This window comes from Zootoca vivipara, chromosome 3 (assembly GCF_963506605.1).
Source record: "Zootoca vivipara chromosome 3, rZooViv1.1, whole genome shotgun sequence".
In the NCBI taxonomy this organism is placed as follows: Eukaryota; Metazoa; Chordata; class Lepidosauria; order Squamata; family Lacertidae; genus Zootoca; species Zootoca vivipara.
In genome coordinates this window covers 60,957,944-60,980,270 of record NC_083278.1, presented here as the reverse complement: position 1 = coordinate 60,980,270, position 22,327 = coordinate 60,957,944, and the positions used below count along the sequence as shown (strand labels likewise).

Below are 22,327 nucleotides of genomic sequence, written 5' to 3'. Positions count from 1 at the left end.
AATGGGCCTTGCAGCAGGGAGCTGGTCTTCCTTCCAGCACTCACGGCAGCCGCAATCCCTGGGTTATTGGACGAAAAGAAAGCTACTCCCCTGCCCTGCTTGCTCCAACCTTGCATAAATGTCCATTATACTGATATACTTTAAAATAGGATCATTTTAAACTTTTTGGTTTTTTACCTGAAACTCCCTTCCCCCGTCAGTGTTAGCCGCAAAAGTTTTAAGAGTCACACGTTATAGCTGATTGCTTAGCCAAGATGTTGTAATTCAAGCACTGGGACTTTCAAGATTCAGAAGTTCCAAGTTTTGGCAATCCCAACTTGGATAGAAACCAAAAGTCTGAAGTCATTCCCTCCTCCAGCGTGACATGTATGGACAAAGACCCACACACGACAAGTTTAAATTGGTGATTAGAATGAGCATAAACTAAAAGGATAATTAATCAAGACATGCCACAATGTCCTATTATCCATAGCCAAGTAACTTTTTGGCGCTTGGACCAATGGCATTCTTTGTAAAACACAGCCTAGCCATGTTGTCCAGAATCCAAAGAACTCCTAAATCATACCATGTGGGAATTATTTACTCCTCCCCTTAGAACAGCCAATTTAAAAGCCATATCAGAAACCTATTTTAAAAGTCCCTCTAGTTATAGGCTTGAAGCATATAAGCCCAAAGTGCCTTTAAGCATGAAGAACTAGTTTCATTGTACTTTGATTTTTAGCTGTTGCTGAGATTTTAGCTTCATATTGTTGCTTATCACAACAAAAAGATAATATTTCATAGTATCGTTCACCCCTTACTTTTCCTTGTTGCATTATTACTTTTAATGATGTGTGTAGCTAAAAATATGCTGCTAGACACTTTGGTATTCATTGTTAAAGGAAATATGGGGTAAACATTTTAAATAAAAATTTATGATTTTATTAAGCAATTATATTTGAATGTGTGTGTGTGTTCACATGCACAACACATATTAATTAACACTTTGTGCTTCACCCTGTATACCTTAAATTAATGCTGTACACCTCAGTCTTAAACTCTGCCCCCAATCAACTGAGGTGTACTCATAGAAAAGTAATCGACAAGTTCATCTTTCCTTTTCTCCAGCAGCTCTCTGCTAAACTACAAGTTGCTTTTTTAAACTCAAAGGAATGTAAAAGCAGCTGGTGTGCTTCTGACTTGACAAGCAAAAATGCACATATGACAACATGGCAGGCACATATTGTTGGATTGTAGCCACTGTGCAGAAGAGATTTATGACTTCCATAGTAGAGAGTGGCTTGGACTTAAAGATGTTTTGTCTGCTTAGTTGCAAATAGGGAATGACCTCATAAATTATAGGTGGCCTCTGCATCCAAACAGCTAGGGACCAGTGATGATATTTGGTAATACTATTGAAGAATGTAGAACTTTGGAGGCATTTGCCTTAATGTCACCTCTTTTGTTAAATGAAAATAAAACTGAAATGTGAATGATACAGTGCACCATTCCTATTTTATAAACGTTTTTCTAAGAATATTGTGAGTCTGTCCTATCTTTCTCTGCTGGACTGTTTCATATAATGCAAAGCTATTATCCACATCTTTGGTTTTCATTTCAGGACTACAAGTACAGAGAGAGATAAAAATGGCAGGTGAAAAATTGCCAAAAGGCAGTGAGTGGCTGGGTTCCATGATAATTACATCTGAGATGTGAAAATAGGGATAAATGTTTCAATACCACTTTGCAAAATTATTTGAGGTTTCCCTCCCCCCCCCCGTTTGTGTTGTGGGCCACCTTTGGCAGAAGTACAAAGATAAAGAGATTTGAAAAGTCCAACATTAGAGGCCAGGAAAGGTTTGAGGGTGGGGGAGGGGAGTTTTCAGGAGCAGCCTATAACAGATGATTGATGGTGATGATTGAACTCTGTAGATTCAGACTTCAGGGACCACCATTGAAACGCTTGCTTCTGGGTCACTTCCCTGCAACACTAAAAGGATTGCTGCAATTACCTAAGTGGCTGAACAGCTCTGTGGAAGCAGACTTTCAGGTAACCTGTTTGCAAGTTGTTTGGGGGTTTATAAGTCAATCAGAAAACCCAGAATGTGACCTGGTAGCTAATCTTTATACATATCTCCTTGGCTCCTTTGAAAGAAAGGGCAAGATATAAACTCAATAAACAACAACAATGATAATAATAGTGCATCTTTATGCAAAGGCTGCTTCTATATTGTTATGTATTTGTTCATCACTCACATGCTGTTGTTTCTCACGCTCAGCCATGATGTGCAGGGGCACATTCCATCTCTTTAGACATTTTTGTTTGGAAAGAAAGCCTTTTGTTAAACATTTGGTCTAAACCCACAAATGTAAACTTGTTTCTGCTTACTCCCACCCCCATCCATTCCATCAGCTACATAAAATTTCCAAAAAAAAATATGGCCATCCTTCCTCCACCTAGCTGGGCTTAAATGGCCAGGTGTGGCAGGCATGCCTGTTCACCCTTCTGCGAAAATACAGGTCACAGGGTTCGTTTCCCATCTGTTAATGAAGCCTCAGTGCAGTAATGTGTCTGTACACAGGAGCCTTGTCTGATGGATTTGGCACCAAGTGTGTTTTGATTGTGCCCAGGCTGAATTCTGCACATAACACGGCTTTTAGAAGTTTGATTCAAATGTATTTTAGCTGCATAGGGAACAAAGGGTGGGCAGTTATATGCAAAGATAGAAAGTCTCTATTTTATTTTCAGATAACAATTTCTGTGCCTAGCAACGCAAACGTCCGGGGGGTAGGGAGAGAAGGCCAGCTTGGAGGAATTTGCAGGTTTTCCATGGTGACAGATTTCTCTTGTTCCTGGGCATCTCTCTTTCTGGCTGGTGCTCTCCATCCCTGGCTAATCACCAGCTTCTCAGGGCAGGTTAGCATTTGTTCTGACTGCGGAGATCTAGTGCTTCTGCCAGCTATTTTGCAGTGGGCACAGGCTCCCACAGAGTGCCTTTCCTGGGAGATACTTCTTGCCATCCTAAGTGGTTGTTAGTAGCATCTAAGGCACCCGGTGCTTCACAGCCTTTCCTGTTGACAGCTGCAAATGCCTCTATACAGTATTTACTTCCAATTTTGACTCTCAGTTGTATGGCACATTTCTAGCTTCCCTGTCGTCAGAAGGCAAGCTGGAAGTTTTTCAGTGGCAAGTTCTTACAGTGCTTTGAATTTGCAAAGTACTTAATGGTCTTTTTTTAAAAAAAAATATTTTATTTATTGAATATAAGAACAGCATATAATCAAATACAAGCAAACAAATAATGGTCTTTATTGTGCTCACCTTTCATTGTTTGTACACTTTAACAGCCCTGGTAGGTTTGAGCCTGAGGTCACTGTGGCAGAGATGGCATGTTAGCCCACATCTGTGGCATCAAAGTGTTATCTTTTACTTGTCATAGTGACTCCTATCGTGTCATAGTGGCAGAAAGAACTGCAGGGTTGGGGTGGCAACTGCAGGGTTGGGGTGGCAACAGCCCAGGTCTTGTGGCAGCTGATGCTGTGTGTTCTTCTTCTTTCTCCTCCTGCAACTTACAGAAATACTTTGGCCATCCTATGATGTCACCATATTACATGTTTTTCCTGTTCCACATACGATGATACAGGATTGTTTATTGGCATTTTGAGTTGCATGGGGAACATCGTCTGGGGCCAGACATTGTTCATTGATTTGCTTTAGCATTTTATATTCACTTTAATGATTGTTTCATGTATGTTTTTAATTTACAGTGTTCCTGAATACTTTCTTTTTGTATCCAAACAGAATGAGCAATTTGCATGTAGGGGAAAAAATGATAATTTGGGGGCTACCAGTTTGAGGCTTTGCCCTTTTTGTGTTTTGCTCTTTGGTGTTGCTCCTCCTTCCTTTCTACATGTGGATACAGCATCAGCCATCCTGCTGTTTTTGCACATCAAGCCTGGCTAGCTAGGGCATGAATCCCAGCTGGTGGTGTCTAAATTGCTATTTGCACTGAAGTTTGTGGTTAGGAGGATGTGCACTTTCTAATTTAGCCTCTGGCTAGAATAAAGGAACTGGCTTTGTGAAGAGCAGCATAAAAATGGTGCTCTGGACAGGCAGAAAAAATGGTTTTATTTATAGGGAGTTTCTAGGAGATTTGCATTTAATACAGTTTGAACCAGCTGTTTAGAAGTTTGTTTTCAATGAGCTGTTTTATTTCAAAACAAATATGTCAATAAAAGATTATGGATGAATGTACAGGCAATTGAATGTAAGCAGCATCTTCTGTACTGAGCTCTGTGATTAGCCAGGATCTCACAGTATGATGCCAGGAGAGACTGCAGAAGCAAAGCAGTAAACAGGATGGAGTGGATGGTTCAAAGCACTAGCCCCAGGGACACTTTGGTGGTTGAAACTGCCTCCCACCACCACCATTGATGCTACTTTGCTGGTGCTTTACCCTTATCCTTACAATAGCAACTGGCCGCTGTTTGCATTGCTGAACCCTACAGTGTAGTGCTATGATTGTGCTGCCTGTTGATCTAAATAAAATCCAGAATAGTTAAGGTGGTACCTTAGGTTAAATGAACTTGTTTAGTGAAAAGAGTGTGTGCCTGCTTTGAGCTGCAATAGATTTCCTGACATAGAATGGAAAGCAGTATGACTGATTTGTTATTTTTTGCAGACGGATGGGTTACTTTATAAATGGCAATGCGAATTCTTTGTGGAAGTAGCGCACAGGTGGGAACCTTGTTTCAGGCCAAAAGCTGCATTTCTTCCTGAGCAGTCTTCCCAGGGCTGCATGCTAGTGGTAGCCAGGGCCAGAGGCAAAAAGTAGGTGGAGCAAGGAAGGTGTCTATGCTTCAGCAAAAATCATGGTTTCTAAACATACTCCCTTCTCCATCCAGGCAACCAAGAGGCATTTCAAAGTTCAAGAACACATTCCAGCCAGACAAAAGCACTTGAGGAGTATTGGTGGGTGTGGCATAGGCAGCAAGAGTGTGTCCTGAAAAGGAGGCATGGCCAGGGGAGTGGTCAAAGGGCCAGGTGGAGAGCTCTGAAGGGCCACATCCAGTCTCTAGGCCCTGAGGTTCTCCACCTGTGAAATAGACAGTGTCTAGTCATGTAATATACCATACCAATCAGTTTTGTAAGCATATTTTAACAGGAATCACCTGGTCTTCTACAATGACCAGTTTCTCCCAAGAAGGCCTATTCAGAAGCATTACATCTAGTTCTTTCTTTACTGATGGCATTCCTGGGTTACATCCCTGCTATCTGCAAGTAGCTGAAGGAACCAGCACACAAAAGAGGTTTATCTCTAGAATTGCATGTTACAGTTAACACAGGGTTGCCATTGTAAATGGTATCCCTGTGTTGAGTGTTCTCTCTCTCTCTCTCTCTCTCTCTCTCTCTCTCTCTCTGTTAAAATATAAGAATACTCAGTTGTGACATGATATCAGTGTTACACACTCCATGGTTGGTAAAGTGATAAACTTCCCATTACAGTGGTGCCTCGCTAGACGAATTTAATTCGTTCCACGGATCAATTCTTATAACGAAAAATTCGTCTAGTGAATCCCATAGGAATGCATTGAAACCCCCCCCATAGGAACGTATTAATTGAATTTCAATGCATTCCTATGGGAAACCGCGATTCACTAGACGAATTTTTCATAAAACGAATTCGTCTAGCGAGGCAACCTCCGCTCGAAAAATCCTTTCGTTAAGCGAAAAATCCGTCTTACAGGGCGTTCGTCTAGCGAGGCACCACTGTATGTTATTGTTATTGTTATTTTAATGTATTTCTCACCTTTCATCATCAGATCCCATTATTGTTGGGTTGCAACAATTAAACATTCAATATGAAAAACAGTTAAAGCAAATTAGTCACAGAAATAGAGTGAAACACATCTCTCAAGTGTCACGATATAGTGGAAACTATAAAATGACAACATCAGACACACCTTGTGGGTAGTGAATTCCATAACCTTGAAGAATTTCCAGGTCACCCACTCACCCACTCCAAACATTTGAGGGCAGCTGGAACTACCAAGAGGGCATCTGAGCATCTGAGAAGTATTGTAGGGAAGCAAGCAGTCTTCCAGGTATTTGGCACCTATGTTTTTAGGGCTTTAAACACTAATGTGAGCGTCTTGAGTTGGGCCTGGGACCAAAGTGGCTTGACAATTCAGCTGCTTTAAAACAGTGGTTGTTTGAGTTCTAAAAGTGAGACCCAGTCAGTAATCTGGCTGCTTCATTTTGGTCTACCTGAAGTGTTGTTGTTGTTGTTGTTGTTGTTGTTGTTGTTGTTGTTGTTGTTGTGTGTTTTTAGGAGGGGTGTTAGGGAGAAAAATAACTTCCCAATGTATAAAACAAAAGCTGATGCACTATGCACTGTGACACCGCTTTTGAACATTCCCAGCATTTGATTTTTACGATGCCTTGGTCATATTCTGACCCTTAGTTTGCAGGGCTGAAACACATTTCTTAAAAGCAGTCCATTGACGAGAATGCTCAGATATCTACTCATCTAGGTCACAATACAGCAGGGGGTGGGTACCATAGCTGCCAAGTTATCCCCTTTTTTAAGGGAAATTTCCTTATGCTGAATAGGCTTCCTCGTGATAAAAGGGAAAACTTGGCAGCTATGGTGGGTACCCTCACAGGTGAGGCCCAAGAGCTTGAACTGAGGCAGAAAGTGACCGAGGGTATCTTTGTGGGATTCCACCTTGGCCTGCCTCCACTAATGTAACCTGCACCTTCTTTTCTCTCCCACAAATCCCCATGAGATTCCCCTCTCTCGAACCATGGAGTATTTTGCTTCTCTGTCACCATGGTAATGTTTCCACCTCCGTGTTCAGGGCTATTCCCTCAGGCCCTGGCTTCCCACAGGAGGGTAACCCAAAGGATATGTAGTACACTTAACTGCCACTAAAAATCAGTGAGACCCCCATTGTTTGGATTTATGTTTATACAGGCTTTCTGTGGATCACACCCACAACTTGTTCCACCTTTTAAAACTATGCAAAGATTATATTGTAATTAAAGGTTTTGGAGTACTTATTAAATTTTCACATAATGGAACTTAGAATTTATTGCTTGCCACATTTCAATGCCTTGAGGTAGTTTTATATAAACTTTTTTAATTTTTAAAAATAATGTTATTTATTATTCCAAACAAGAAAAACATAAAAGAAAAAGAAAATATATTTTATACATTTTAATACTAGGTTTACAGAAAAAGGAGCAAAGAGACTCAAAAGAAAGCAAAAATTAGCATTTTTTTGTTTTTTTTAAAAAGCATTTGCCTAATCTGAGACTGGGATAAAATAGGCCTCATTTATTTAAAACAAAGCAAAACAATGAGGTGTATTTGACAATCCCTCCAATGTATATAAATAAAAATGTAAAATGCCAGGTTGTGTGTGCTCAGCTTGCTCCGAAACCGCCTGACCGATTGAGTTGAAATGACACAACGTTGCGGTCCAATATGGGAGTGTTTGTATAAACTTAGATTATACAAATGTCACACCTGTCACAGGTAAAAACATGCTTTTTTTTTGAAAAATCAGAAAAACAGGAACAGGAGAGGTTGCAAAACATCGCCCTCTAGAAGTGACTCCACTGGTACTGCAGCTAGAAAAGCTTTCCTCTCCAAAACACCTCAGCTCAGTTTTACAGGGAGTGGAGGTGGGGGCTTGCCTGGGTTGGGGGTGGGGGTAGGACAGGGTCGGGACAGGTCATGGGTCGGGACAGGGTCGGGTGGGGTGGGGTGGGGTGAGTCACAGAGATGAGCCACAGCAACGCGTGGCTGGGTACAGCTAGTTAAACATAAAAAAGAAAATGAAATTGTATAGGGGATTATTATTCAGTGGCACAACTAGACAGGACTTACTTCCAAAGCCTCCCAGACATATGAATTAAAAAATGAATATTACATGAATATTCATCACAATGGACCCAATTAGAACTCGGTACCTTAGACCCACCGTGTTCTTACCAGTCCTTTATTGTTTTATTTTTAGTAATGCCACCCTTTGCCTGCACCACAACTTCCTGCGGTGGGACAAGCATGCACTAGGTCTAGCCAATAATAGTCCTGGGGATCCAGTTACAGTATGTGCTGGTGTTCTTGTTTCTTTGCCTCTGTTACAAAATAAATGTTCTTAGAAAATTACATAATGAAGTGATAAAATGCAAGGGGTCTGAAGCCAAAACATATGTTTTCTTATATGCCCAAATGCTTGTAGAGACCACTGTTTACATTACTGATTAGTAACGCATTTGTTGGTTTGTTCTTGCTGCAGATAGCAAACACTGAAGGGAGAGAGGGGGAATAATATTCAGAATCCTCCAGTTGCAAATGGGTTCCAGACCTGTTTTATCCTTTACATTTCGACACTGTATTCCTTCAAAACCACATCTGCATTCTGCAAGATTGTGGGAATCCCTTTTCTAATCTGATGTCTTGTCTACATACTTTTATGCATTTAACTCTTTTGATGAAAACAGAGCAATGGGCCCACTAAGTCTTTCCTGTGGTTTGTAGCAGATCCCCCTAAATTCTTAATTTAGTCAATGTTATAATTTAGCTAATATTTGGAGTATTATGGGAAGATGCCAGGCACAGTGTAAACAAAATAAATGCTATACCTGTATTCCTTTTCAGGAGATCAGTTAATAGAGGTGCCATTAAGAAACAGATCAAATTACTGGGCCATTGAGAGCAATTGAAAATGCAAATGCTGTCATTCCCCTGGCTCTGAGTAATGGACAGACACTGGAAAATTGGGAAGGGGAGGTTGCCAGGGTTACAGTGGGCATGATGTCACCACAGGAAGAAAGTGTCCTTTTGCAGGGGTTTTCGAAAAGAGCAAGAAGAAAGGGAGGGAGGACAGGACAGGACTCCATGCAGACTGGCTGGGAGAGGTTGTACCCAGAGACCGGGGGGCATGGCTGGCTTCAACTCTGGACTCAAGTTTGCTGAAGCTATGGGAGAAGCAACAAGAGACAGTCTTGGTGTGTAATGCTCCATACTCCCACCATCAAGGCTCAGGTGCATATATGTGTAAATAAAACCACATCTCTTAAGACACTACAGTCTCTGCTATGCCTCATTTATCCAAAGGAAACACAAACCCTGGTTAAATACCAAGAGACCTGGAATCTTGCACTGCTCAGCAGAGATTGGGGTAGCCCATAACAGTAAGTTAACACTAAGCCAAACGGCAGCTCAGCCTTAATGCAAGGCTTACTGGAGAAGAGATCACAATTGTTGCCGTTCTTCCCCGCTCCTCCTATGACTGTGCTGCTGTGAGCTAAGCAATGGTTTGGCTTAGCCTACTATACAAACTGGGGCTTGTGGTTTGTTTTGCTCCAGCCAAACCACAAAACATAAACCGAAGAACAAAACTTGGTCGCAGCTCATGGTTTTGTCTGGGGCGAGGCAAACCATGAGCCTAGATTTGGATGACGTGGTAAGCCCAGTCATGTCTTAGCTCACAGCAGTGCAGCAGGAAGAGGACTTTAGAAGGAGCACAGCAGCTGTGATCTCTCCAAGAGCCCACATACTCGCCCTAAGCTCAAGGTAACCAGGTGAAACTTTCTCCAGAATCACATTTCCGTTTCAGAAAAGGCTTCACCAGTTTCTGCTTCTCACAAGAGCCCTGTTCTTCTTCAGTGCCAACCCTAAACCAGGCAGTGATCTCAAGTTTCATGAGTTGTAAACCTGTTCCGTCACTGTAGGTGTTCCATCAGTTCATACAGGGGTTCATGTAGGCCACACTCTCCGAACCATAATGGTCCATCCCCAGCAATATGGATCAACTAAGTATGGAGTTTATTTACATTCACATTAACAGGGTATTTTTTTAAAAAAATGTTTACATACTAAGAAAACAACAGTATCATTTTTGCATAGAACGAAACCCGAGTTATAGAATGCACATGAGTTTTCTGCCACATTTTGCTGTTGGAAGGACACGTTACTGTTCAATCACAGCTACAATGATTTCAAATTGACAAAAATAATAATTCTCACTTCTCTACCAGGGACAATGAAAAGAAAAAGCAGTTCCAGAATGAACTAAGATGTCCCTTTAAAATTGCACACGTAGCCTCTTCTTCATTGATTCCAGAAAAAATAAATGTACATGTATCCAGGAAGACCCCTCAAACAGCTTCAAAACCAACAAGCTCCTTCTGTATTGCCTCTTGGTTGGTCTTCCCTGACGCATGTTTAATTTTTTCAATAGCTATGAATTGGCTAAAAACACTGAAAGGCAGGAGCAGGCTCATATCTCGCAAAACAATTGCTTCGAATAGCACCTTCACATCTCGCATAATTTTCATTCTGCAAGTGTTAAGAGTGTTCCTTTTATTTATTTATTTTAAAAACTCAAGCTCAGAGTTTGTGCACCCGTACCCTGCTTTGGCAAACCCAAGGCAGAGAATAGAAAATTCCCTCTTGCCCCTGGAAACATGACCCAGACCTTTTGAAAATTTGAGCTTCAGCCAAACCTGTGGTCTCTAAATGTTGTTACCCTCTCAGCAGCCCTAGCACCATAGCCAGTAGTCAGGATGATGGGAGTTGTAGTCCAGCAACATGTGGAGGGAAACAGACTCCTGACCTAGCTCTGTTCTAAAGGAACAGCTGGCATATTTCCAAATTCCCTTCTGTTTCTTTACTTCAGCACCTGAAATTATTATCCTGCTTTAGTAACAATTATATATTTGTACTAGGAATCACAAAGATTGTAATACACCTTTGTTCAGTATCTCTGGCCATTTTCTAGAAACTCGCTGTAAATTCTGAAACCCATCTGACCGTTCCATTATTTCACTGTCATTGTACCAGAAATGTATCAACAGACAATGTGTGTTTGGGGTCTGTTTTCCTTCCTGATCCTGCTTTCAGATTGTACAGTACCTCTGAATGTGTAAACAAATCATACAACGAGATGCTCGAAGGGACCATTAGAGGATGTATCACATAAGTATGCTTTATGAGGTCTAGAAGCTTTGTTTCCTTAAAATATAATGTGGGTTTCTTAAGTATGTGTGTATAATACAGGATTCTTTCTGTTCCATTGCATCAGCACAGCAGAATTCAATATAGCTTGTTCCTGCCTACCTTTGAGGATTCTACCTTAGCAATATATCTAAAAAAAACATTCTTTCTCAGATTTAATGGAAAGCATGGGGGGGGGGAGATTAAATTGCCTTAATTTAGAAACAGCAATAGATGTTATATTTTCTACCCTCTTTCATCCCTTCCCCATGATCTATTTCCTAGGACAGATAGTTGAGCGGAGATGGGGTCAATTAGTTTTGTGAGGGCTGACATGAAATTTTTAACCCAAGACACTAAATTTCTTGGAAGTGTTGTTCCTAAAGAGAAAACAATTCCATCTGAAATTTAAAAGCATACTAATTGAAAGTACTGTATGTAAATTGCAAGCAGCATTTAGGCTCCTGGGTAGCATACCCTGGGTTCAAGTTGCTCAACTGGGGTTGTTTTGTTGATTATTACCTACTTACTGAATTTAACATGCATTAGAAATATGAGCGGAGAAGAAGGTTAGAAGTATTTTATAGATATTAAAATCTCCGTGCATATCTGGAACATCCATAAAACATGAATGTGCCATTTGTTGCAAAACAATTTGGAATAACTGCCCTGAAAGTGCATTTGGAGGTTTTTTTTTTTGCGAGCTTAAAGCACCAGGAATGTAAATTTGCAAGATGCTTCCACAACTTCTTGGAAGGCAATTAATGCAGTGCAAAAGGAGCCATTTTAAGAACAAATGACTGTGAGATACGCATACAAAATGAGTGATCCCAGATTTTCAAAAGCACATTTTCCAGTTGGCAACAGCTAATTTTTATTTTTTTAAAAGAAATTGTTATTAAAACCATAGATAGAATGGTGTAAGAGCCCAAGCCTAGGGAAAATGTTTATATCACAATTTGAAATCTGCACAAGCACATTGTTAAAATTATATGCTTTGTGGGTGGGTGGGGGAATGAACAACTTTATTTGATATGTGTCACTCAATTATTTATTTAGTTTTACGTCTAGCCATCTCCCTTAGTCTCTGAGGGGTATGGGGGGGAGGGGTATTTTTCCTTCAGCAATTGCACTTTTTTAAAAAATGGAAGGAAAGAAGGGGGGGAGAGAAAATTCTTTGCCATAACATTCTATAAATAAATGTAAAACAGCCAGTGCCCTTGGACAACTGATAACAGCTGGTTGTGCAGTTACTGCTTTGGAAAGGCCACAATCTTGTGGCTGCTCATGGTACCATGGCTGGTGACTGAGATTGCATCCTTTGCTGGTGCTAACACCACATTTTGGTACCTTCCCTGCAGCCTCTTTTGCATATGTATTGTAACTTAGGGACACTTATTACATTGTGTATCCAAAACAGCCTGTCAGCTTTGACCTGCACATGCATGTAAATTGCTCTCCCCGCCCTATTTAAAATAACAACCAAAAAAAGGGTTAGATTTCCCCCCTACTCCTGTCTCCTAAAGGGAGAACTATCTGTGTCTAGACATGTGCTCCTTCAAGCAGACCTGATTTGTGTATATTTTGTATTCAGATAAGTGTACATGAACAAGTGTGCATGCACACGAAAGCTCATGCCAATGACAAACTTAGTTGGTCTCTAAGGTGCTACTGGAAGGATTTAAAAAAAAATTTTTTTTTGTTATGAGTACAGAAGTGGAATTTGCTTAAGAAGTTGTGCTTTCTATTTATCAACTTAAAAACAATTTACTCAGGAACTCTAAAGCAAACTCTGTACAGTCCTCAACAGTATTGTGTACATTAGACTGTGATAAAATATGGATGATATTGCTCAACTTCCTCTGAACCTTTTTATTATTTGTTTGTTTGTTTATTATTTTAAATAGGTGCAGAATATTCTGGAGAGCCATTTCTAAACTGGATTAATGAACCAAGTAGTCGTCGCACCGTTATTCACTTTCATCTCTGACATCAACAGAGAGGTAAGAAACTAACAGTTGCCATATGCTATTTCCAGCATGCTAACATAGCTATGATGAGAGGGCATTGCTTTTATGTGCCAGTGTTTCAGTTATGCATTTCTTTGGTATACTCATTCATGTGCAAGATTGGGACTGCGTATACACTAATTGCTGTTTTTGTTTGTACATGTCACACTAAGAAAACTTATTGTCTAGAACACATCACTTCTGAATGCTGTTAATGCAATATCTTGGCCTTACACTGGAGCTGGGTTCAGGGGGTACAATAGCAGCAGATCATTGGGAAGAATCAAAAGGTTACACCTTTGCAGAATATAATGGCACCAGGAGAATGAGGTCGAGGATGATGCTCAGAATGGTTTGGCTATCGGGGGGCAGGCAGGGTCCCTGAAAGTTGTTGTAACAGCAACTGCCTACTCAGGACTTAACTGCTTTTATACTTAAGAGTACAGGTTGATCAACATGCCCTATTATGCATGGATTTGCTAGAAGATATTGCTAGGGTTCCCTTAAAGGGGGAGTGTCTGGAAAGCAGTCCAAGCACCCCACCTCCTGCTCTGAATAGCAACGTGGTCTTTAGAAGCAGCTTAGTACTGGTGGAATCTAACCCAGACTTGGTGGGGCAAGGCAGAGACTACAGTGCAAGTGTCTTGATCCTGCTAGTAATATCTGATTCATCAATTGTGAAAACAAGAAGACCTCTTCTTCTCTGTAGGAAGACCTTTCCAAAGACGCACAATAACGTTCAGGTCAAACCTTCAGAGATTAGGTACTGAAAATGAAATAGTACTTTTAAATATATAAAACATTAAAATATTGCATTGTACCCTTCTGGTGCAAAGGCATTGTACCCTTCTGGTGCAAAGCAGATTGATGCTATCATTGCTTAGTTTTTGGCTTTTTTGCAAACTTTTCTATTCATTTAGCCTTTGCAGGGGGCTGACATGATATAATGTGAGGTATACATTGACAGTTCTTTGTTGTTGTTGTTGTTGTTGTTGTTGTATTATAGTATTTGTTGTTGGGCAGCATGATCTGGTATGCCTGTAACATCTTTGCAGCTGTGTTCTGGACCAGCTGAAGTTCCAGAAACTTTTCAAAGGCAGGCCCGTCCTAGCCATAGAGGCTAGTGGCGTGGAGAACCACGGTGCCGGGCGCTGGAAGGGTGCCAAGTGAGCGCAGGGTTCCGGCGATCTGGCCAGGACTGCGCTCCACGAGCTGAGAGGCTGTGCCGCGTCTCTCTCCTTCTCCAAGGACTCCGCGCTGTACCTCCTTCTCATTTCCCCAGCGCTGGGTTCCGCTCAGTTGAGCTTTGCCACCAGCGTGCGCACAGCGCCCAAGCAGCTCTTGCTGGTCCCGCGGTGCGCGCGCTGGTGGCGAAGCTTGACTGAGCGGAACCCAGCGCTGGGGAAACAAGAAGGAGGCGCAGCGTGGAGTCTTCCCGCTGCTGCTTGGCACTCCCGGGTCCTTGGAGAGGCTCTGGAGCCAAGTCTGGCCGCTCAGGAGCTGGTTTGGCCAGCAAGGCGGGAGGGGGCTGCTTGTAGCCCACCAGCTCATAGAAGGGCGGCTGCCTCAGCATGATCGCTTTGGTGCTGCACTTTTAGAGGGGGGCGCTGGAGGGACCTTAGTGCCAGGGCACTGGATGGGCTTAAGACGGCCCTGTTCAAAGGTGGCCTTTTCAAAGACCAGTGTTCCCATGGCTGGCTCTGACCTCTTCAGGAATAGGCACAGCTGGTGTAGCACACTTGGCACAGCTGCCACCAGGTCATCCTCGTGTAAAGCTAAAGCCAGGAGCAAATCTGTTTCTTCAGGGGAGCTATTGCTTCCTCCAAAATACTCTGAATCCCTATACCTGAGTCAGGCCCTTTCCTGATCTGGAGGGTGTCTGTATTGTCTGGATTAAGCATTAATATGTTAGCCCTTATCCAGCCAGCTACTGATACAGAACATCAGCATCTTCCTTGGTATTAGGTGAAAGGAAGAAATAGAGTTGCATGTCATCTGCATATTATGTATAACACACCCTAAACCAGGGGTCAGTAAACTTTTTCAGCAGGGGGCCGGTCCACTGTCCCTCAGACTATATTTTTTTGGGGGGGGGGTGATGCAAGAGCACCACGAGCCCTGGTGGCTGCTTACCTGTGTCTTGAGAGCAGCAGGGGCTGGCGGCAGTGGAGGGACAATGAGTGGCATGCGAAAGGGCTCTAGAGAGGGGCTGCGTAAAATGGCGGCCACTCGAGCACTGCTGTTGCTGGCACCAACAAAGCCCAGCCCCATTCCTCCTCTAGGCAGGGCGGGGAGAAGCCAGGAGGCAGGAGGTGGTGCTGCCGCCACCACCATGGGAGGGAGAGGGAAAGAACACGCACGCTGGCGATCCACATGGCGATTCCCAGACCGTCCGCAGGCCGGATCCAGAAGGCAATTGGGCCTGATTTGGCCTCCGTCCTTAGTTTGCCAACCCATGCCCTAAACCTTTGGACAGTCTCTGCTAAATAAGGCAAGGGATGATTAACCTTGCAGGTCACCATCAGCCAATGGCTAAGGCACTGAGCAGAAGTTCCCAGTATCACTTCCTGGAACCATCCCTCAATAAATGACTGGAGCTATCATAGAGCAGTTCCTGCTAATGCCATACCAGTCAGTCCAGAAGCATATTGTGGTCAAAGGTATCGAATGCTGCTGAGTGAATCAACAGGAATGTATTCCTTCCACCCAGTTCTCAGCAAACGTCATTTAGAAAATGTAGCCATTGTAGCATTTGAATTAGAATTACAGCTGCTAAAAATGATTTTTTAAAAGTTAGCCACATATGAAAACATCTTTAAAATTATTTGAATTGTATTATGTAGAATAACATTAAAACCTTTAAGAAAATACGTTATTCCCCCCTCAATGTTGTGTGTGTGTGTCTTGTGTCTGGATTTCTCCAGCACAAATGCAGCATCCGCTAGGCTGATTTTTAACACTCCGCCATGTTAACTTCCGGTTTGGTCGCTGCTGAGGCTGCGTTGGAATCGCGGAGAGGAGACTCAGCGCGATTCATTTTAGGAGGAGAAAAGGGGGTTTCCGAAGGCAGCGGATCCTCAAAACCTCGGAGGAAAAGTTCGAGGTCCTTGGGCAAAAGCGGCGCCTGAAAAGGGGCGAAAACGAGGGGTTCTCCAGCTTAATAACACAGGGCCCTGGCGCTTGGAACGGCCCGCTCCCCTATGAGCTGCCTCAGGACGGAGCACAGCTTAGCGATAGTACCTCAGCGCAAGTGAAGGACTAAAGAGCGGAGCTGAAGGTATTTTAAGGTGCTGTCTTGCAGCCAGAAAGCTCCGCTACACTCAGCAATTTTATTTTAGTAACAACAACGGATTAAGGTACGACAAAGGAGCTCGTCTCTACTCTCGGTGGGCTTACGAACTGCGTAAAAAAAAGCAGTACGAGACAGCAAAGAACGCGTTCCAGGGATCCAGACAGCCAAGAACTGAGCAACCACCCCCACCCCCCTCAGCCTGTGCCGAGTCTGGAGGTACCCAGATTGTTGGGGAAAGGACGAGGTGAACATCGTTAAAAGTGAGTGTTATAAACAACTCTGGAGAAAGGGGGAGAGTGAGGGGTGGCTGTCTGCTGGAGAGACGCGGAAGGATACAAAGTAACAAGCGGAGAGTAAAGGGGAACTTTGGATCGTGAAGGAGAGGGGAGGAAGGAGAGCAACTAAAGCGACTACAAAGTAGCGAAGAAAGCAGTAAAGGATAGCTACTAAAGTAGCGATAAACCTGGAGAGCAATTTAGGAGGAAAGGAGAGGAAAGGAAAGGAAAGACCCTAAGACTGTGAACGTTTAAATCAAAGGCGGGGCAGGACGAAGGTCCGGTGGCCGGGGAGTGAGAGTGAACTGGTGGTATAATGGCGGCAGGGGACTGCTGACTCATTGTAACCAGGATACTCTGTGAAACCCAGCGTGTCAAAAGAAGGAAGAAGAAGCAGACGACAGGGGGGTGAAGAGAATTCAAGGAGAGGGAGCGACAAAGGAGGAGCCAAACAGTGACACCCAGTGGCGGTCCCCTATAACGCCTGTTAGAGAGCTGGTGTTCATGCGGATCCTACCCCTATCTAATAGCGGTAACAGAGATATGGGGGCAAACTAAACAACGCATGCTCCCCCCCCCACATTTTATGCTGAAGAATAATCAAGCGCTGTTTCCACCTCCAAAAAGTGATAGAAGAGATCCATAGACTAAATTTGAAATTGAAAGATCTTCACAAGATGAATGATAATAAGAAATTTAAGAGTCAATCTGTAACAACCCCGGCCAATACGCAAAGGCGAACATCCAACATGGAGGCAGAGACTTTAGATCTTAAAGAGCTAATTCTCGGACTGAAAACAGAATTAACCGAGAAAATGGATTCTCTAAATGAAAAACTAGATAAGATGGGGAATAGGATTGAAGAAAACTGGAAAAAAACTGAACAGAACACCAAAGCAATTGGAGATCTTGAAAAGCAAGTTGTAGACCTGCAAGAGAAGAATAAGGAGGTGGATAAAGGCGCCCAGAATTTAACAGAGAGACTGATCAAACAAGAAGAGGTGGTTAAAAAATCTATGGAAGATGGTAAAGAGTACAGGAGAAATCAAGAAAAATTCAAGGAGGAGATCCAGAGGTTAAGGGATAACCAAGAAGCCCTCTGGGATGCCCTTGCGATGCAGGAATTAAAGCAAAATGATTTGACGTTGAGATTTAGAGGATTGAAAGAAAAGGCGGATGAAAATATTGAAAATATCATCATTAAAGAACTAGCGGAGTGGATGCAACTTCAAGAAGAAGATATATCGATATGCATTGACAGAGCATTCAGAATAAGATCAAAACAAGCACGGGCAAATAATTGGCCAGGGGACTGCCTAGTTTTTCTAAACTCGAGAATATTGAGGGACAAAATCATGCAACGCAAGAAAACCCAGAAATTAAGAATAGACGGTACTGATATAGTCATCATGAGAGAAATCCCACCAAGACTGTTGAAAAAAAGATCAAAATATAAGCCTCTGGCGGAGGCGCTAAGCAGGAACAACATTTATTATAAATGGGACTTCCCTGAAGGGATTATCTTTACCTACAAACAGAGTAAGAAAAGACTGACCACCGAGCTAGAGGTTGATAAGTTCTGGAGGAAGTATGCAAAGTTTTTTTGGGGGGGGAAGGAGTGGAGACAAGAAGGAAGTCAAGGGTGATAAACAAAGTTCAGAGAGTGAGGAAGACCAAGATACTTAAGTGAATTAGCTACTTCGCTTTACTGATTTAACATAAGTTAGAGGAGTTTTAAGATATGTCTTTTTGATCCCCTTGGAAGGGGTTTTTTCTTTTTCCTTTTTTCTCTTTTCTTTCCTTTCTTTCTTTCTTTCTTTTTTTTCTTTTTTTCTTGTTTTTGTTATTGTTTGATGGTTTGTTTTTGCGAGGCTGCTCTTCCTTCCTTTCCCCTCTCTTCTCTTTTCTTTCTTTTTTGTTTGTTCCCTTTTTCTCTTTTGTTCCCTCGCAGGTGTTTGATAGCTGGGTTGAAATCTCCTTTTCCCGTAGAGGAAATTAAGTTTGAAAGGTATAATAAAGTTAACAAGATATTAAAATATGGATTTAAGAATTATTACGTGTAATGTGAACGGTCTTAACAACAAGGTGAAACGCAATAGAGTGGGTCATTTTCTAAGGAAAAAAAAACCAGACGTAATTTGTCTACAGGAGACGCATATAACAAGGAAACATCGCCGATTGCTTGTGAACAAAAAATTAGGAGAGGAATTTGTAACATCAGATGTTACCAAAAAAAAAGGAGTGGTAATCTATGTAAATCCAAAATGGAAACCGGAACAAGTATATAAAGATAACGATGGGAGAATATTGATGGTTAGAATACAGGGGAGACTTGAAAAAATTATTGTTGTGGGAATTTATGCCCCCAATGAAGCTAAGGCAGAATTTTATCAAAAGCTGGAAGATCTGCTTTTGGATTTTAGCGATCAGAAAATTATCCTTCTTGGGGACTTTAACGGGGTGGTATCACCGGAATTGGATAAATCAAAGGGTGGGGGAAAGAAAAATGAGGGTAGGTTACCGAGAAGTTTTTTCCAATTGATAGAAAAATTTGACTTTCAGGACATTTGGAGATGCAAATATCCATTAAAAAAAGAATTTACTTTTTACTCCCATCCCAAGGACTCTGAAAGCAGGATAGACCAAATTTGGGCCTCAAGAGAGATCTTAATGAGAAGTAAGAGAATAGAAATTTTACCAAAAAGTATCTCAGACCACAACCCAATTATATTGGAAATAAAAGGGGAGGGAGTAATAAAAAGAAGGTGGAGATTGAATGAGTTATTACTGGAGGATGAAAGCGTTGTTAAAAAAGCAGAAGGTGTATTAAAAGAGTACTTTGAAATGAACTTAACGCAAGGCATGCCATTGAATGTGGTCTGGGACGCCGGGAAGGCCGTTTTGAGGGTTTTTTTTATTAATCAAAGTAGCTGGAAGAGGAGGGAAAGGGAGAAGAAATTGGAAAATTTATTAAAGGAATTAAGGGGAAAAGAGATTGATTTGGGTAAATCAAAAGGTCAAAGGAAGGAAGATTTGAAAAGAGCTATAAAAATTCTGCAGAACCAAGTGTCCTCCTTATTAGACAAAGAGATAGAAAACAAGATAAGATATCTAAAACAAAAAAATTTCGAATTTTCCAATAAGGCCGGGAGATACCTAGCCTGGCAGTTGAAGAAAAAACAGAAAGAAAAAATTGTAGATAAATTAATGGAAGAGGGTAGAGTGATAGTAGACCCAAGAGAAATTAAAGAATCTTTTGTTCACTTTTACACCAATTTGTATAGGGAAGATAAAATAGACCAAGGGAAAATAGGAAGTTATTTGGAAGAGACAAAGGTAAAAAGAATAGAGGAAGAGACTACTATGTCATTAAATGATCCATTCTCGACCATGGAAATACAGAGGATAATCAGGAAGGCAAAAAGCGGCAAATCACCGGGAACTGACGGGCTGCCAGCCCTATTTTATAAAAAATTTGAAAAAATTTTAATTGAACCAATGAAGAACCTAATGAACAATATTACGGAGAGAGGAGAGATACCAAAATCCTGGGAAGAAGCTTTTATTACTGTGATCCCTAAGCAGGGTGCTGACATCACTCGAATTAAAAATTTTAGGCCAATTTCTTTGCTCAATAATGATTATAAAATATTCGCAGACCTATTAGCTATGAGAATGAAAAAAGTAATGGGAAATTTAATAAATAGAGATCAATCCGGCTTCCTACCAAAAAGATATATGCATAACAACTTGAGGAATATAATGAATCTGCTAGAGTATTTGAGTGTAAAGATAAACAAAAAAGTAGCGTTTCTTCTATTAGATGCTGAAAAAGCATTTGATAAAGTAGCATGGAATTTTATGAAGGGAAGTGTTAAACATCTGGGATTTGGAGATAAAATTTGTAATGGAATTGAGGCAATTTACAGAACACAAAGAGCTAAACTGATAATAAATAATGAGATATCAGGAGAGATTACTATCCAGAGAGGCACCAGACAGGGGTGCCCCCTATCGCCCTTACTATTCATATTGAGCCTTGAATTCTTGTTAGAGAGGATTAGAAATGATGAGGAAATTAAGGGAGTAAGAATTGGGAGAGACGCCCACAAAGTGAAGGCATTTGCGGATGATGTTATTATTACAACGGAGGAGCCGCTAGATTCCATTCCCCATACTTTAAAATTGATAAATGAATACGGCAGGCTGTCAGGATTTACTTTAAATATGACCAAAACTAATATGCTTACAAAAAATCTAACAAAGGAAGAAATTGGCCAATTGCAAGATAGAGTAGGTTTAAGAGTAGTGGAGAAAGCAAAATACCTTGGTATTTGGATTACCAATAATACAAATAATTTGGTGAAGGATAATTATGATAGAGTTTGGAAGGAAGTTAAAAAAGAATTAGGCAATTGGGAGAGATTAAATTTATCACTATTAGGGAGAGTTGCAGCAGTGAAAATGAATATACTCCCCAAGATGCTGTTTCTCTTTCAAATGATACCAATCCTGGGAACAGGGAATAACATTTTCAAAAATTGGAAAAAAGATATCACTAAATTCATCTGGAACCGCAAACCTGCAAGAATAAAGTATAAATTATTAATTGATGCCAAAGAAAGGGGGGGATTGGCACTCCCAGATTTTCAAATATATCATGATGCAGCAGGATTTGTCTGGCTGAGAGATTGGTTAACATTAGAGAATAACGAACTTCTGGACCTGGAGGGCTTTGAAAATAAGTTTGGGTGGCACGCTTATCTTGTGGACGATAAATTGAAAGTCCATAAAGGGTTCAACAACCACATCATCAAACGATCCCTTATGGGTATTTGGAATAAACATAGGAGATTGCTGGAGCCGAAAACACCTAGATGGGCGTCCCCCATGGAAATAATTACAGTTAAAAAGGTAAATTTAGAGAGGAGGTGGGGAAACTACTCGGACCTGCTAGAGGAAAAAAATGGAATCTTGAAAATTAAAGAGTATGAAGAGATAAAACAGCACCTAACGGGTTGGATACAATACCATCAGATCCACAGTAAATTTAAAGAACACAAACATAGACAAGGATTTTTGAATGAACCGTCTTTATTAGAAAAAAATTTAATCAAACCAGACACCAAATTAATCTCTAAAATGTACAGCACATTACTTGAATGGGAGACCAAGGACGAGATGGTTAAAGAAGTAATGACAAAGTGGGCTATTGATGTAGGGAGAAATATAAACACGGAGGAATGGGAGAAGTTATGGACAAGAACTTGGAGATTTTCAGCCTCAGAGGGAATAAGGGAGAATATGATTAAGTTATTTTATAGATGGTATATAACTCCTGTAAAAATTCATAAAATGTATAAAACCAGGGACAATTTATGTTGGAAGTGTAGAAAAGAAACAGGAACATTCTTACATGCGTGGTGGCACTGTGGGGAAATAAAGAAATTTTGGACCCAAGTATTTGAAGAGATTAAAAAAATGTTTAAATATAATATAAAAAAGACCCCAGAACTTTTCCTTTTGGGAATTATGGACAACACAATTAAGAAAAAAGACGAGACATTGTTCTTGTACGCTATAACAGCGGCAAGAACATTGATCGCATCGTACTGGAAAACCAAAGATATACCTAATATTGAGGAATGGAGGGAAAAGCTGTTTGGATATTTAGATTTGGACAATTTGACGAATTCAATTAGAGGATATTCGAATAAGAAATTTCAACTCAATTGGGCCAAATTTGGGGACTATATAAAAAAA

At 41.2% G+C, this 22,327-nt stretch overlaps 1 protein-coding gene across 3 annotated transcripts in view; it reads left to right on the top strand.

Annotated features, from left to right (window-relative positions):
- HIVEP2 (HIVEP zinc finger 2) overlaps positions 1-22,327 on the top strand; it is a 155,015-nt gene that overhangs the window by 80,175 nt on the left and 52,513 nt on the right. For all 3 annotated transcript variants that reach the window (XM_035108846.2, XM_035108847.2, XM_035108848.2), the window contains exon 3: positions 12,896-12,991. The gene's annotated coding sequence lies outside the window, so the exon portion shown is untranslated. The remainder of the gene's footprint in view (positions 1-12,895; positions 12,992-22,327) is intronic.